The 6054-nt window shown below is 30.4% G+C and overlaps 1 pseudogene; it reads right to left on the bottom strand.

The window, feature by feature from the left end:
• Window positions 1-513: 513 nt before the first annotated feature.
• On the bottom strand, window positions 514-3910 carry LOC107856810 (annotated as a pseudogene).
• Window positions 3911-6054: the final 2144 nt, after the last annotated feature.

The following is a 6054-nucleotide window of genomic DNA, read 5'->3' as shown; positions in this document are numbered from 1 at the left end:
ATTTTCTTGTGATTAATAACATCCCACATTCTACAAAGTCTAATCCTTATCATAAAATCATTTCTGCCAGAAACCAACTGTGAAAGAAAAAAATATGTCATTGTAAAATCTCGACTAAATGATATACAATCAAAGGATATTACAGTATGCAAACAGTTTACTTCCAATCTATATATAGTGATATAATTAGAGTATGAAAGGACACAAAAATAAATTAGCAATATAATTATTCATAAATTCATAAATTAATAGACATTAGAGGTTTCTGCAGTTACAAATGAGGAATATGAAAGAAAGGATTAATGAAGGTCAATAATAAATTAGTCATGCAATAATTCAATGAGTAATATACAATTAAAGACACTGAGAGTTATAAATATGGAAGATGAAGGAACATGTTTTGTATTTACTGTCACTGTTTTCTGATACCCTTGTCATCTCCAGTGTAGAATGTACGCAGATCTTGTACCCCTCAGAGATAGATACTACCTATAGTTTGATGAGTGACTTATTTGGTTAAGTTCAATACAACAACATACTCAGGGTAGTATCACAAAGTGGGGTCTACGGTAGGTAGGATGTATGTAGATTTTACCAAGACCTAAAATGGTCCTTCAAACATGAAGGTAACTATTGATGGCGAAACAAGAGTAAAGTCCAAATGTTCCATATATCATTTTTACCCAGAATATCTTAGTTAAATTCTGGACTGGTCAAATTGATACTCTCTTTGAGGAATGGAACCTTTCCTTTTTCCACTTACTTTTCTGAGGGTGGGTGGTTGACAAGGAAGCTGAGGCCTGTACTCTTATTTTTTGGGGAAAAACAAATGAAAAGCTATGATATTAATTAAGCATGAGTTACATTGTCTATCCCGTACTTAATTGTTTACTAAACCAGTTGAATTAACCAACCAAAGGAAGAGGGGAAAAGTCGATCTTGGCCTACAGAATAAAATTGGTGGTGACTTTGCTGACCAAATGCTTCCCATAAACAGCTCCTTCAAAATTCTTGGTGCCACCAGTCTTCTGTAAACAAACATCCAGTGGCTCTATTGCAGCATCGAAGTTAGGCTATACGAGAAAAAAAACACAAATCATCAGAAACTAACATTAAACCATACCGTCATTCTTTTACTTGAGCTGTCACAAAATAAAAAAGGAAGTCTTTAACCTCATAAAAGTAGGCCACACAAACACGATATCTGGGAGAGTTATTGATGACCCGATGCAACGTTGATTCATAAATTCCGTTTGATAAGATCTACCAATAGCAAGAATATAAAAACGACTTAAGAAGAAATATTAAAATGATGAAAAGAGTTGCAAAGAAAATTAAGTACCTTCAGCATATCTCCTATATTGTACACAAATGTGCCAGGGATAGGTGGTGCTGATATCCACTCGCCTAAGTTGTTAAACAAAATTAGGTATATATTTCATCAGCAATTCAGCTTAGTAAATCAGGATAAACTTCAAATCATAAAAAAGGAGGTAAAACAGGGCTTTTCAAGGTAAATCTAGGGAGTAAGCATTCTTTAAGGTCTCGGAAGCCAATCTTCCTTAGTAGCTCTGATAGACGGAAACAAATTAGACAAGGGACACAATAATACCTGAAGCGTAACTATATCGTCATCCTTGTTAAATAATGTCAATAGCCCTGTAAGCCATGAAAAAAATCATGATTAGTAATCAGTGGGGATAGTGTACTATCCTTGTAAAGATCAGAAGCTTTACCATAATTTGTATGGGCGCCACTGAGATTTATTTGATTCCAAGCAAAGAGATGTACAACACAGAAAGCAAGAACACCACTAATTGGAAAAGACATGCACCAATAACAGAAAAAATATCTGAAAAAATAGAGAAAAAAGTGACAACCAACATCACAACTTACCATCCAACATCATTCTGAGTCCTATCATGTCCATTTGAAATAGACGCAGCATCGTATCCAATTAGTCGCAAGACCCAAAATGGATCACCACCTATTTCACCCTCCATTTCATCTGTTGATCCATCCAACGCCAGAGCGATTCCTCTCATTATCTTTTGTGATAGGTCTGTCAGCAATATAATATAAAAGTTCACCAACTATTTTCAGCTCCAGTGTAGAAATATCTTTTTAGTCACTGGAAAAATGTCAAAGGGGTACGTAATCTACAGAGCAACGCACCTGTGCAGTAGTCAGTATACTGCTCCATTGTCTGCTTGAAACTTGGTGGATAACTTGGCCTGCATAAGAAAACAATGTACTTAGGCTAAACAAAATCTTAAGTAGTTATTTAGCAGTCGGTAGCATAAATCAAGGGATGTGAATAACAAGGTTCTAAACATACAAAGGGAAACAAAGGAGGGTAAGTGCAAAGACCGTGCATTATAAGTAACTTGTTAACCTACCATTTGTTGGATCCTTGCATAACAGCTCCAAGATCTTCATACATCCCATGTTTCACTTCTCAATAGCACTGGAACCAATAAAAGAGATTCAGATGAAAATGCATCTAAAATGATTTAGTAATAGTAATAGCACAATTACTCATAATTGTTTGTTAAAGTACTCCTACAAAGGTCGTGTCAAGACACATGTGCAAACAGAAAGTGATGCCAAGGGGAGTTCACATCGATAGCATTGCAAACTGCAAAAATGATGTCCATACTTGAAGAAAGGCCTTTAACAGCAAAAACAAAGTCTTCTCATTTTCTAGAAGAGCTTAAGCAATTTGTAAAATAATTTGGTATGAAGTTCACAGTTGAGCCAGAAACCAGATTACTTGAAACCTGACCTCACCTAAAAGTGAATGAGCCCCAATCCCAAGAGATTGTGTACATTGTTTAAAGGTCGCTTTTTTAAGGTACACACATACTCTTATATTTAGACATTTAAATGATCTGCATGTAGAAGATATGACCAAGATGAGGCGAACAACAGCAAATAAGTCTACTCTTTTCGTCTTCACTACAAGCTACTTTGATGAGACAAATACCATAGGCATAGTCTTTCTTGCATTAAAAGTTTGCCTTTGCAACTCATTTTCTCCATACAAGTTTGATGTTCCCTTTTTAATCCACCCCTTGAATCCAAAGATTACATATTTACATGTCTAGAATATCTTATAGCCACAGTAATTCAACACGTTCCATTTTTACAGAATAACATAAACTGGAGCACACGCTCCCAAACCTCCAAATTGTTCGTCAATAATAACGAAAAACTATATACTGCATAATGTGTGCAAATCACAATCCAACTCAGAAACTTTAGGCAATGGGACATTTACTTTCTCTACTGTATAGGCCATAAGTAATTATTATAACATACATCAATAGCTTCATGTATATCAGGTATCCCTTTGTTTATATTCTCTTCAATTTTTTGATATCCCCTGCATTCAAGATATGTAAGCAATCATTAGTTAAGATAATGAATTGAAATAGCAAAAATTTAAGATAACATCAGGAGTAACCTGTATTCAGTTTCTGCAGAAAGTTTGATCTTGTTTTTCTCCGCAAGAGGCTGATGAAAATATTCCCGCGTAATGTTTTTAATCTCGTTCATAAGGTAAACATCGATGCCATGGCCCTTCTGCACGATTACGAAATAGATATCAGTAGAGATCAGATGGACAGTAATCCCACAACAATCAAACGATTTGTTCGAAAAAATCCAAACATAAAACTTAGTAAAAGCTTAGCTTCTTTCACAGAGACAGCACACTAATTTCCCAAAATTTGTAAATTGGATAGATATAAAATTATTGTCGGAGCAACTCACACGCTTCCCTCATCCTATCCACTTTCACATACCCATTAATCATCGTGTTCTAACACGCAGTATTTCTCTCACCAATTTCATCAAACACCTGTCGTGCACTCATAAAATCACCAATACCTAAATACAAACTCAACATCGCATTATGAGACACGCATTCTTCTCAGGCATTGCTTCAAACACATCAACAGCGTCACAAAAACCTCTTATTTTTTCGCATACCCAGATAACATCGAAGTTCAAGTCCTAATATTGAAATTTATCCAGGATTTAAATTGAAATTGGAATATCATTCACACTGTTTCTCAAGATTAATTTGGAAACATTTTGTAATTGTGCATATATACAATACCGTGAACTTGTAAGAATGGAGAATTTGAAAAGGTAAAAGTCTCCATTCTTAAATGTTTTTGTTGAAACGGAAAGAGATTTTTTTTTTATCCTGCGAAGCTTTTTTTAAAGAGAAAAATGTAAAATAATGTGGTAGAAGCTCAAAAAAAATCATAAATTAGATAAATATGAATGTTGCATTTTAAGGCATGCCACATCAGCATGCCTCTATTCCCCTTTTATATATATATATATATATATATATATATATATATATATATATATATATATATATATATTAATTTTCTTATAAAGGAAATGAAAGTTTGAATTAGTAAATATTTAGGTTTTTTAAGTGTACAATAGAGAATGTGAATAAGTGGATTATTAAATTTTGATACATTTAAGTTTTAACAATAAAGAATGAAAATAAATGGAGGAATAATAGTTAACATATTTATTATTGTACAATAATAAATAAATAAATAGAAAAAATTGGTAAAAATATAAAGTGTGAATGGTGGCCTTAGAAGTATGTCACATCAACATATTTCTAATTCTCCTTCATATATATACTAGTGAATCCATTCGCATTTTGTGAGAGTTAATTAAATTTTTTAATAGTGAAGTTTTAAAAAAAATTCATCTAGTTTTCAACTATTTCATATTAAAACTAACTATATTATTCACTCAATTATATACATGTATTTTTCTTTGAGTTTTTGTCACTTAACTATTTTCAATCTTTTCAAATACTTGAAATTAACATAATACATTGAAAGTGAAATAATATATTTTTTTCCCTAAAAGAAAGTCAATAAAAACTTGCTTTTTCCATCATATTTTAACACTAGATATCGGGGGCCGTGCTATATGTTAATTTTTTTTTATCTCACTTATGTGATAAAAATAGAATTTAGATAATCAATCATACTTTTAATATGTTTTCAGATATTTTAAGTTGTTAACTATTGTAATTTATAATACTTTTCATGTAATTTTCAAATAATATATGTTACTTTCCTTGTTCGAATTTTATAGCATTGATAGTCAATTTTATTTTAAAAATAATTTAAGTTTTTAATTATTGAGATTTATAATACTTTTTCTTATGTTTCAATATAAGTGACACTGATATAATTTCGAGAGTTAACCAAATATTTTATATCATTAAATTTTTTAAGTTGTTAATTATTGTGAGTTATAGTATCTTTTATATTTTTTCTAAGGATATAACAAATTAAAAATTTTAAAATATTTTAACCTGTTAACTATTTTAATTTAACTCTTTATGTAATTTTCAAATATTACATGTTATTACTCTCCTTGTTCAAACTTTTGTAGCATTGCTAGTCAATTATATTTTTAAATAACTTAAGTTTTAATTATTGAGATTTATAATACTTTTTCTTCTATTTCAATTTAAGTGACACTGATATAATTTCAAGAGTTAGCCAAATATTTTATATTTTTATTGCATTGATAGTCAATTATATTTTTAAAATAATTTATGTTTTTAATTATTGTTATTCATAATACTTTTTCTTCTATTTTAATTTAAATGACACAATACTTAGATAGCCGTAATAATTAATTAGAGGTGATATAGTAAAATTATGATTGGAGTTGCGAAGCAGACATGTCTTAAATAACTTATAATAACTAACTAGAAGCGATAAACAAAATTACTATAAAAAATTCTTGTGAAAAAAATCAAGTGAGCCTCATATAGGATGTCAAACTAATTTAAAACATCAAGAGTTAATTTATCATTTTATATCTATTTTACTTTTTTTATTCAATACTATTAATTTTTTAATACTTATTATAATTAATTAGGCGTGATATAGTAAAATTACGAGTGAAATTGCTGAAACAGATATGTCATAACTGTATATTTTTTTTTTAGATATTATTAATTTTTTAATACTTAATTAACTTATAATAATTAAT

This window comes from Capsicum annuum, chromosome 1 (genome assembly GCF_002878395.1).
Source record: "Capsicum annuum cultivar UCD-10X-F1 chromosome 1, UCD10Xv1.1, whole genome shotgun sequence".
In the NCBI taxonomy this organism is placed as follows: Eukaryota; Viridiplantae; Streptophyta; class Magnoliopsida; order Solanales; family Solanaceae; genus Capsicum; species Capsicum annuum.
The sequence above is the reverse complement of the archived record's forward strand: the minus strand, read 5'-3'. Positions and strand labels throughout refer to the sequence as shown.